The sequence below is a fragment of the Danio rerio genome, chromosome 2 (genome assembly GCF_049306965.1).
Source record: "Danio rerio strain Tuebingen ecotype United States chromosome 2, GRCz12tu, whole genome shotgun sequence".
In the NCBI taxonomy this organism is placed as follows: domain Eukaryota; kingdom Metazoa; phylum Chordata; class Actinopteri; order Cypriniformes; family Danionidae; genus Danio; species Danio rerio.
Window position 1 is genome coordinate 10,450,001 of NC_133177.1, and position 12,721 is coordinate 10,462,721.

Here is a 12,721-nt window from a genome sequence, read left to right on the forward strand (position 1 = left end):
CTATGATTACACATTTCACTTGAATCGACATACCAAAGCGTCCGGAATAAATCATTTTTGACCATCACAAAAACGACTAGTTTTAAACAGCATTATTTTTGGCTTTTACATCAACGGATCTACTTGAGGTCACCTAAAAACACACACAACCTGGCATAAGGACAAACGTCACTACATAGAATAGTAGGCTATATGATTTAAGACACGGTGCGTGACATGACGCAAGCTTCAATTTGTCCCCCGTGAGAGAAACACTTGTTGAACTGCGAAAGTACAATTTGATATCTAACCTCGTGGTTTATTGACAAAGTATTGTGAGGAGAGGTTTATGAATAGCTAGAAGTCACATGAGAATACTCCGATACATTTAATAATAATAAAAAAAAACATTTGATATGAGTTGCTGTTAAATAAACATATCATAATTAATCTCACGACATGTGTGTGCTCAAATGGCGCAATCATAACTGAACATTGAAATATGTGCGCATAGCTTATAGAGAATTAACCACTGATTGATCCTTTATTACGTTTACATTAACCGGCATACAATCACATTCGCACGGGCGGAGTATAGTCAGAGATAATCTATAAAAACAAACAAACAAACAAACAAACAAACAAACAAACAAACAAACAAACAACAAGAACTATGTTTGAAATAATGGCACATTTATACAATATGTACCCGCTTTATGACCCCCAACGCCAGGTAATAAACTTAGTTTTCCACCCGTATAAAGTTGTACTTTCATTTATTATACAATACAAAGTGCGATCCTGAAATCTGCTTGACCAAACTATATCCAATGCAACTCTATACAACACAGTGAAACTGACACAGGAGACGAAAAGATTAAGTATTCACGCAACAGGCCAACAAAAGTCGAGTTGCGTAATTAACACGACAGCTCTAAATAGAACAAAGTAGTCTGGTTTAAAGCAGAATTCATTTTCATTATTGAAATAACTCGCTATTATAGAGCGCTCCATGTTCTCCATGTCGCCTAGACATTTTGCTAGATAGAATAAAATCACCTGGTGTGTTTTTCTTGGAAGTGTCCACCGAAGACAGTTCTTGGAAGAACTCTTCTGAGAAGACGCAGTTCTCAATTCTCGGAATTTTACCAGTGGACTGTACCACTGATACAACAGAGGGGGATCCGGACGTTTCCGTCTCCACGCATTCTAAATATTAAATGGCTGTTTACCAGAAATATAAAATAACTCACACGGAATGTCTTATGTCTAAAATGCATACTCAAGTTTATTGCAATTTGCAACGTAGCTATTAAAACGATTGGATAAAGTTAAAACCGGGCCACTAACTGCAATGAGTTGCTCCACAGACGCGGTCATAGGCAACGTCACTCCACCACCCTTTCACTCCCGTACAGATTCCGCAGAAAATGATTCCTTGCGAGTAATTTGTATATTATGTCATGTTGATTTAACAAAGCCATTATAGTCAGCATAGCCTACATTTAATTCCTTTAAAAACGAATCCCAGATTTAGTTCTAGGTTATTAACTATGCCTATTATTATTATTATTGATGTTATTATTATTCATTCATTCATTCATTCATTCATTTTCTTTTCAGCTTAGTCCCTTTATTAATCTGGGGTCGCCACAATGGAATGAACCGCCAACTTATCCAGCATATGTTTCACGCAGCAGATGCTCTTCAAGCTGCAACCCATCACTGGGAAACATCCATACACACTCATTCACACTCATACACTACGGACAATTTAGCCTACCCAATTCACCTGTACCGCATGTCTTTGGACAGTGGGGGAAAATGGAGCACCCGGAGAAAACCCACGCGAACACGGGGAGAACATGCAAACTCCACACAGAAACGCCAATTGACCCAGCTGAGGCTCGAACCAGCGAACTTCTTGCTGTGAGGCAACAGCATTACCTACTGCGCCACTGCGTCGCCTATTATTATTATTATTATTATTATTATTATTATTATTATTATTATTATTATTATTATTATTATTATACTTTTTGAAAATTTGTCTTTTTGAACGTCAAAATTTATATATTTTTTGTAAAATAAAATGGCTGTATATACAATGAGGAATAATAAAATTGTGGTTTCTTAAAATAAGGCTGTAAAATGTTGAAGATTGAACCATTCATCTTTTTACCTTTTGCATCATTTGCATATATGTTAGCTAAATAACTGTTAGCTAACTGCTTCTTTAAGTAACATCACAAGACCCTGGGAGGTCACAGATTTATTACAGCATAGAATTAAGATGGCAACTGAGGCAAATAAGGTCTATCACACACACACACACACACACACACACACACACACACACACACACACACACACACACACACACACACACACACACACACACACACACACACACACACACACACACACACACACACACACACACACAGTGTAACTTAACACTCAACAAAGCAGCTATTCAGGACCATAACGCAGTGCACTCAGCTCTCAACACTATTTATATATCCGTCCCAAAGACTTACTGGAAGCATGACCATTAGATTGTGTAGAGTAAACTTTAAACATTCACATACAAGCAGCTTACAAAGCATTGCCAAATTTAAAAATAATAATTCTTTAAAATTAAAGATTTAAGATTAAAATAAAATAAAATTATGGGGCGTCCCATTTTGGTGTGTGATTACAGTTAAACTTATTGTAGATCCATGAAAAACATAGAAAATGCAATTAAAGCATTTAATTCGATTTTTGAAACAACCTTTGTTGAAGTAAAATGCAGGTGAAATAATGTTCTTTTGTCATTGAGTTTAAAATATACAGTTGAAGTCTGAATTATTAACCCCTTGAATTATTTGCCCCCCTGTTTATTTTTTTTTCTTCCCAATTTCTGTTTAACCGAGAGAAGATTTTTTAACACATTTCTAAACATAATAGTTTTAATAACTCATCTCTAATAACTGATTTATTTTATCTTTGCCGTGATGACAGTAAATAATATTTGACCAGATATTTTTCAAGACACTTCTATAAAGCTTAAAGTGACATTTAAAGGCTTAACTAGGTTAATAGGTTAACTAGGCAGGTTAGGGTAATTAGGCAAGTTATTGTATAACGATAGTATGTTCTGACTATCAGAAAAAATATAGCTTAAAGATAGCTTTAAAATAGGCTAATAATTTTGTCCTTTAAATTATGTTTAAAAAATTAAAAACTGCTTTTATTCTAGAAGGAATAAAACAAATAAGACTTTCTCCAGAAAAAAAAAATTGTCAGACATACTGTGAAAATTTCCTTACTCTGTTAAACATTATTTGGGAAATATTTAAAAAAGAAAAAAAAATCAAAGGGGACTAATAATTCTGACTGCAACTGTATATTTAAAATTGGACAACATGTTTATTCTGAGCATTACTTAGTAAAAATAAAAGAATGAGTGAGTATACCAAAATGACTTTTATTGTCAATGTTTAAAAATGCATTGCTGATAAATGGTTAAAACCTTGAAGTAAGGTTTTAACCATTTATCAACATGCAGCCCAGAAACATGAGATAAATTAATTAATTATAATGTCATTCATTATATATATATATATATATATTAGAGGTGTGAACCTATACTGGTCTCACAGTTTGGTTCGGTTGCGATTATCATGCCTTCGATTCGGTTCAATTTGATATCTCGTGCATCACGGTGACATTGACATTAACCAGCTTTGTCTTTTTGTAGGAAACACACTTTAGATCTTTTTAGGGTAAGAGTTTTTGAGTTAATGCTGTCTGTAACTGAATGTGTGTCAGGAATATCGAAAACAAAACCAACTGAACCGCGCTCATTTCTGGCGCCCCCCTGGATATACAGCACCCTTATTTGCCTATGGTGCCTATGCCACTGGCCGGCCCTGAGTTGGTTGAGTGTTGTAAATACTCGCGTTCACCTCCCTCGCGACAGAGCGCGTGGGAGATAAATGACGTCAGTACATAATAACTGGTTATGATTATTACTGAACCGATAATGTATTGTCCGCGTCTGCATCGCGGTGCACTGAAAAAACAATTAATTTTGACACCCCCAATATATATATATATAAATCATTTTTATATATGAATGTTTGCATTATTTAGTAACAGCTGACACTGTGTTTCATATAATAATTTCATTACAATGCGTTACATTACTGAAGAACAAAAAATCTAAACTACATTTGGTAAAACAGTAAAAGAGCAACATACTACTTGAGTAGACCACAACTTATTTTCCAACAAATCCCTGGAAGATAGCTTAAAAAAATGTCAGCAGAGTGCGCAGATAAAACGTGAGCATCTTCCTGACAGTTTTATGTGTCAGCACTGTACACTGCTTGTCAATGGGGAATGTTTTTTTGAAGTTCTTTCATTGTGAAAGGCTGGCAACATTTCATATCTCTTTAACCTCATTGTGAAACTGCCCCCACCTCTCACACATCCAAATACTCACTTCCTTTTTCTTCAGAAGAGGAAAGTGCTCGATCGGAAATGAACGCTGCCTCAGAACTTCATTCTCAATTCAAATGTAATTCAGTGGCTTTTTCTAAAGAAATTTGCTTCTTTATATGTTTGTGAGGCTTTTGTGTTGTTAGTCAGATGAAGAGTGAAGGTCATCAGTTTCTTCAGAAACATCAACACATTTTCTTTGACCAATAAGTTCTCCCACCGCAAGCTCAGTTTTCTTAGTTTGCGTCAACCTTACAATTCACCCTTAAAATTATTATTTCAGACATTTCTACTCTAAATACTCCACTGCTTTAAAATAGCAGTTTGAATGGTCTAATCAACACATTATTAAATACATACAGTACACACATTATCAAATACATATCTGTCACACGTATAAATACAGGCAGTATCATTCTTACTCGTCACAATAACACATCAAAGCCCTAGTTCAAATAGCTGAGAGGCTGTTCCAAGAAAAGTGTTCATATACAGGTCATAGATGACTGTCTGGAGAGTGAGGTATGAGTTCACACTGTGCTTTGGTGCTTCAGGCTTTGTGGTTATGGTCGACATAGTTGCTCTGACAGAGGTGTAAAAAGGTAATTGCATACTTCAAGATGAACATCTTTTTAAATTTACAAACAGACAGACACTTGTTCCCTCGTGTAAATACAGCAAAAGGCAACTTTGTTGAAATGTGTGGGTTGTCAGATTACTTTCCATTATTGTGGCTTTTAGTTGATGTCTACAGAGTGGCGGTTGTGATATCAAAACCCCCAAATTCCTATTCATCACTGCTACCAGTAGTTTGTCTGTTCAAACTATTATGCTTTTTTGTTTTGTAAATTTAGATTTTTTTTATCCATTTTTCACAGATCTTGCAATTATTTCTACATAAACTGTCTTTAAAAAAAGCACAATTTGTGTTGAAATAAAATAAAAAATCTGTGATAAAATGGAATGGAAAAAATCTAATACTGTAGGAGGCCTATTGACAAGAAATTCATCCTTTAAATTGAAAAAAAGAGAGATTTTATTTTTCAATGTCACATGACCAGGTCATTTTATATCCTTCCTGTTTGCACATCTAAAATAAACGAGGTGGTTAATAAGTCTGGTATTCAATATATTTACTCTGTATTTATCTCACCCAAGTGCGCACAGTAGTGAACACACCAATGCCATTCTGTCTGCATCTTTTCCCTATTTTAACTAATATAATATCAAATGAAGCTTGAAGTATGTGTGTTAGGGATGTCTGAATATTCTTAAAATTACATGAAGTGTATTCATAAACTAACTTCAAGAGGATCACATGCTAGCGTCTGGCATTATCCAATTTATGAATCACCAATCAGACGATTCCTAAGCCACTATAAATACTCTAAGGTCCATATAACAGCTGCCTTCGTTGTGAACAGGCACGTGCACACATAGGGCTCAACCTGTGCAGTGCACATGCCCTTTTTAGTCTTGGATAGAAAGTGCCCTTGCAAAATGATCAAAAGTGCCCCCGCGACGCGGCACACCCTCGGTCCCGCTCTTCAGTAGGCGCGCGACAACACCGCTCTTCAGTACGCGCGCAACACCCACAACCCCCCCACCCCCACTTTTCAAACAATTTATCCTGCACATGCCCTTCGGACGGTCTCTGCACGGGCATGGTTGTGAACAATCCCTCTTCCACCCCAACTCCTCCTTGTTGTCTTGATGGATGACATGGTGGCCCAGTGGTTAGCACTGTTGCCCCACAGCAAAAACATCACTGGTTCTATTCCTTACCAAGCCAGCTGACGTTTCTGTGTGGAGTTTACACGTTCTCCCCGTGCTTACGTGGGTTTCCCTCGGGTTCCCTGGTTTCCTCCCACCGTCCAAAAACATGCAACTTAAGGTAATTGACATCCAAATTGGCACCATAGACATGCTCCTTGTAAGCAGTTATCTCTTAAAAGAAATAATCACTAGGCTTCTAGTTGATTATTTGGTATCAGAAGTGGCTAATAAGAAAGGCAAAGGCCTCTAGATTACGCTTATTTTACCAAAATAAAACACGATCATGTCTTGATTTTTAATGATTTAATTAGGACAGTAAGGTCTGACTTTGCTTAGACAAGAGTCTTGTCACTTAACAGAAGTAATGTACAGTATATAATATAAAGTCAAGGTGCTATAAAAAAAAGAATTAATGCTATGTATGACTCCCATGAGCTTGGAGGACTGCATTAATAGTTCTCTACAATGAGTCAAACAACATTAATAAAGTCATCGGAATGGCAAAGAAAACGTTCTTGCAGGACTCCCAGAGTTCATCGAGGTTCTTTGGATTCAAATGCCTCCTCCTTCATCTTAACCCAGACATGCTTAATAACGTCCATATGTAGTGACTGGACTGACCAATTCTGGAGCACCTTTACCTTACTTGCTTTCAGGAACTTTGATATAGAGGCTGAAGTTTGAGAAGGAGCGCTATCCTGCTGAAGAATTTGCCTTCTCCTGTGGTTTGTAATGTAATGGGCAGCACAAATGTTTTGATACCTCAGGCTGTTGATGTTGCTATCCACTCTGCAGATCTCCCGCACACCCCCATACTAAATAACCCCAAACCATGATTTTTCCTTCACCAAACTTGACTGATTTCTCTAAGAATTTTGGGTCCGTGTGGGTTCCAATAGGTCTTCTGCAGTATTGGCGATGATTGGGATGCAGTTAAACAGATGATTCATCAGATAAACCTTCTGCCACTTTTCCAAATGATCAACTAGAAGTCAAGTTATTATTTGTTGCTCGTATACTGGGACCAATGACAAGACTTTTGTCAGGTTAGTGTATTTTATATATGTGAAATCTAAATATGGACACATATGTTATTTGCATTTATTTTCATGTATCATATTTCTATTTATGATCTGCATTTCCATCAGTTAGGTTCTCCTCCACATCACAGTGCAAGTTTTCATCAGCAAAACATCTTTTAAAGAATCAATCTATGTCTGACATTGGTCCGCTGTTACGCTGCGATTGGGCTTTCTTGTAACGTCAAATATGAAAGCATTGTCTGTAAAAGGGGTACATGAGACACGTAAATAAAAAAATGATTAAATATGGCATCTACAGATAATGTAGTGCCACTGGGTCATCTTGTGTCAGTTGATTTTAATTACACTGTTATTACACAGTTATTTCAGATGTGATGAAATGCAATTGATGTTAAATTGGGGCTATTTTGTACAGGCGTTTTAGTTAAACGAACAGTATCTGACTTTTGTGTATTGTATTCAAGCACTTGAACAAACAAATCTTAACCAGTTAAACTCTGCTGCTATTTTGGGATTTCCGCCTGGTATTAAAAGCTTCCCAAATCCACATGAAGAGGTTTAAATGCAAAAATTTGGTATAATTAAAAAGAAAAACCTTTTAATTTTCATAAAACGCTATTGAAAGTGTTTAAAATAACTGTATATGTTGTCTGTGTTATAATAAACACCTAAAAAAAGAGGCACTTTTTGTATTTTTTTTAGAAACTCAAATTGGAAAGTGTACCTTTTAGGTTCTGTGTGGTCTAGTGTGCTGTAATTAATTTTGGTGGTTCCTGCACATGTCTGAAATCATAGGAAAAAAGAAAAATGTCTCTACCATAATCTAAGCAAAAGTTATTGTATTCCAACTGATGAGAGGTGCTCTACAAGCCACAGGGACCGATCATTGTTTTCATATTTCACTATTTTTGTTTGATCAAACATAATTCACTGTGTTTGGACCACATCAGACATATAAAAGGATTACTTATGCACATCACCTCAAAAACAGAGGAGAAATGGGCCTGAAGCACACAGCATAAGGTAAGAGATGACAGCTGTCTGTGCTACCTGGGGCTGCTTATTGATCATAAATGTAGTTTTCACTTCTGTGCCATAGAAACACAGCGATTTATTCAACAACTGTTTGATATGTGAATTTAATTCAGTAAATAGAATGCTAGAACCGTATGACCACCGTCAAGAGCTTTCATTTGAGCTAAAACTTGTACATGTGTCATATGAAAAATATATAAACGAACCATTGTAAAATACCCAGCTCGGGTATCCAAAATACTGTATATTTAAGTGTAAATAACTTTTGTAAAGTAGAATAAAAACCAAAGGGATGCATATGTGCATAAAATTTAGATTCTACACTTTCAAACGAAAACACTTAAGGCGGTCTGGTGCAACGCTAGCCCTTTAAATCTTAAAGCGAAAGTCAATGACGTCCGCGGAGTTTAACTGTTTAAGAGTTTTGTTAAAATGATGTTAGGGTTATGAAATTCATAGCAAAATGATCACACAATTTAACCAGAAAATAAGTTGGCACATAAGAAGTGAGAAAAAAAAAGATATTCTACTTAACCTGTAGAATTCTGGTGACATACAATAACAGGATAATTGAAGGAGTAGCACGTTCACCTCACAGCAAGAATGTCGCTGGTTCGAGCCTTTGGCTGGGTCAGTTTGCATGTTCTCCCTATGTTCGCGTGGGTTTCCTCCAGGCTCTCCGATTTCCCCTACAAGTTTAAAGACATGTGGTATAGGTGAATTGGGTAAGCTAATATTGTCCGTAGTGTATGTGTGTGAATGGGTGTGTGTGGATGTTTCCCAGTGATGGGTTGCAGCTACAAGAGCATCCGCTGCGTAAAACATGTGCTGGATAAGTTGGCGGTTTATTCCGCTGTGGCAACCCCAGATTGATAAAGGGACTCAGCCGAAAAGAAAATTAATGAATGAGTTTACCCAATAATGACAATTCTGTCATAATTTACTTACTTTTAATTAATTTTGTTTTAGAGAAATGCTGGCCCCTTTTGACTTCCATCGTAGTCTTTGTTCCCCACTATGCAAGATGATGAATGCCAGCAACCAGCATTTTTCAGAATATATTCTTGCTCAAAAGAAGGCAGTTCATTCCACTGTGGTGACCCCTGGTAAATAAGGGACTAAGCCGAAGGAAAATGAATGAAAGTGTTCAACAGAAGAAGAAAAAACACATGTATTGGTTTGAATTGGTTTCCCAGAGATGGGTTGCGGCTATAAGGGCATCCGCTGCGTAAAAACTTGCAGGATAAGTTGGCGGTTCATTCCGCTGTAGGGACCCCGGATTAAAAGAGGGACAAAGCAGACAAGAAAATGAATAAATGGTTTGAATTGGTTTAACACAATTTTTCCACAAGCAATGGCTACATTTTCAAAACTCTGCACTTTTTAAAAACATTTCAGGATAGTTTCAATTGTGTTGGCACAATACATATCATTATAAAATACCCTTTTATTTACACAAAAATAAGTGTTTCATCTATAAATGTTTCATTCACAGTTACTGCCTTTCATAAATTTATTTCTATCAAACTTTTGATTTACATTTTTTATCACCCAGTTTGTCTATCATTTAATTCATCAGTCACTCAGAGGGTGATATGAAACCAGTACCTTGTATTTTTTATTTTATTTTTTTGTTACTAGTATTTTAGCACTTTTTTTTACTAGTATTTTGCTACTGAATGAAGTGATTGTTAAAAGTAAGTTCAAAAAATATCTTACTGTTGTGTTTTGGTGACTAAACCACATGTTTTCAATACATATCACAATGATCTTGTGTTCTGAAACAATAATTATGTGGAATGAAAACATGTGCAACTACAACGAAGGCACAAAAATCAGATTAGAAAGAATGACTTGTGGAATTACAAGTGTGATCAGTTTAAAATATTTTAAAGAGTTCACACTTAGCTGATGATCGATTATAAGCAAGTTTGGCATGCTGTCCCGAGAGAGAGCCCTGAACTCAAAAGGTCCTTGAGCCCTGGGCTCCCTCCTGTTTGCAGGGCGAGAGGGGAGCTTTTAACTCAGGTAGATCTCTACAAGTCCCCCTTTTTAATAAGAGCTGAGGACTAAAATGATCACTTTGAAGAGATATGCTGCTGGATGAGGGTTTGACTGTAGTGCTAAATTTAGATTGATCAATTCACTTGTAGTGCATGTTTTTGGAATGAGGGAGGAAACCGGAGAACCCGGGGCAAACCCATGCGAACACTGGAAGAACATGCCAACTTCGCACAGAAACAACAGCCGGCCTGTTAAAGGACTAGAACCGGTGACGTTCTTGTTGTGAGGCAACAGTGCCACCCTATGAAGGGAAAGGAGGAGTAGTGGTGAAAGGGGGGATTCTTTAAATCGAAGATGACTGTAGTGAGAAACCCTGGCTCTTTAGGAATCGTCTGATTGGTGGATCTAATGCAGAACCAGCCGTGTTCAATCATAATCACGTGATCCTCTCGGAATTAGTTTATAAATAAACTTCACTTGCGAAGAGATTCAAAAATGTACACTTTACTCATGAAAATAGTACCAAACCAATTAAAAAGAAAACTGTCAAACGTCATGAGGGAGAGTAAGTGAAACATATTGGATTTCTTTCCTTTGTTCATTCATTCATTTTCAGTGGAATAAACCGCCAACTGTTCTGGCATATGTTTTATGCAGTGGATGTCCTTCCAGCCACAACCCAGTCATGGGAAACACCCACAAACTCAAACACTATGGCCAATTTAGTTTATTAAATTCACCTAAAGTGCATCCCTATGGATTGTAGGGGTAAGCGGAGCACCCGGTAGAACATGGAAACTCCACAAAGAAATGGCAGCCACCTTCTTGCTGTGAGGCAACAGTGTTAACCATGCCCCCCCTTAATTCTGTTAGTACAACACAAATAATCACAAAGTTTACTGATGTACTGTAGTGAAGTGCAAGTAAATAATTGTGATAATAGGCTTATTTCAGATCAACAAAATGTGCACAGAACCAACCGCTGGTGATCACCGTGAGATCCATGCTTGTTAGAAATGTGTCCGACTTGCATCCGTTACCTTGCTCTGATATCATGCCGACATGTGCCAAAAAACTATTGCTACCGTGAGGCATCAGAATGAGCTGCTAGGCACGGTAGCTCTCTACCAACTGTGCTCACCAAAAGCACGATTGAAATGACTGGCTGATTACAGCTTAATGCTTATCAGATAAGACTGGCACATTCTACATTTCAGTTACCTATTTTAATTTTTTTATATGTACATGCGAGCAAAAACTCAACAAACTTTTGTTATGACCTGTAAGACTCAGAAAGAATTCAAATCTTGCAACATTTCTTGTTGTGTGAGCTGTTTATTTTGACATTATTTGATCATTTAACACTGTTGAACGTGCAGAGTAATATAAATCCTTATATAATGAGCACTATTTACCTTTGGCAACTGTGCATTTCCTCAACTTCTGCTATCATTTTGAACCATTCATCTTTAGTTGGTGGGTTTTCTTTATACCAGTGGTTCTCAACTGGTTTGGCCATGGGACCCACATTTTTACATGGTCATCAAGCCACGACCCTCTATTTTAGGAACTATAATATAATTTTAGGAAATATAATTCATTTGTATTTATTTGTTAACATACACAAGTAGCGACCGATAAATACAAATATATCAAACTATAGTAATATTACAGAGTAAAAACGTCAAATACTGTAAACAGTGGTTACTGTAAGGAAAAGTTCAGTTATCATTAACTAAACTGAACTGTTAATAAAACATGAACACTGATCCTGTTGAACAGAACAAACCAGCAAATTAAAGTAAAATGATTAAAATAATCATAACCTTTTTTATAATAATCACCAGTGTTATTTGCTCTTCTGCTATTCATGGCCTTTGCTAAACCGTGAGTTACACAGTACGATGCACAGAGTGCCTGTAATTGTTTTAAACATGAACATGCCCTCAGCTATTGGAGTCGTCTTTGAAAATAGTCCACAGGTTTGTCCTTGCAACTGGGATGTTTGGTTTCTAAATGTCATTTTAATTTAGAGGTTGTCACGCTCTCACTACATGTGACACACTGAGGTTTTAAGCCTTTTTTGTCATCAATATATGTAAATCCATACTTTACATATTCGAGGTTGTACTTGCGCTTCGACATAATGGTTGCTATAATTAAATGAAATTTCACATGTCAAACGGTACTGTTGTCGCATGCGCATTTCAAAATAAAAGTCCCATATAAGCCAAATAAGTTAAAAACGTAACTTTTGTTGGTGTTTTTTTTTTATCACACACTGAAAATGTTGACCCACTTTTGGGTCGCAACCCACCAGTTGAGAAACACTGCTTTATACCATTTCCGGGTTATAGCTTTTTTACTTGTTGCCAAAAATATCTTAAATAGATATC

General features: G+C 36.6%; 1 protein-coding gene across 3 annotated transcripts in view; it reads right to left on the minus strand.

Moving 5' to 3' along the window:
* bcl6ab (BCL6A transcription repressor b) overlaps nucleotides 1-1,105 on the minus strand; it is an 11,228-nt gene extending 10,123 nt beyond the window's left edge. For 2 of the 3 annotated variants that reach the window (XR_012383724.1, XM_005171137.4), the window contains exon 1: nucleotides 1,039-1,096. The gene's annotated coding sequence lies outside the window, so the exon portion shown is untranslated. Of the gene's footprint in view, nucleotides 1-1,038 lie in introns of all 3 variants that reach the window. The other variant, NM_001100074.1, reaches the window with a different exon arrangement.
* Nucleotides 1,106-12,721: the final 11,616 nt, after the last annotated feature.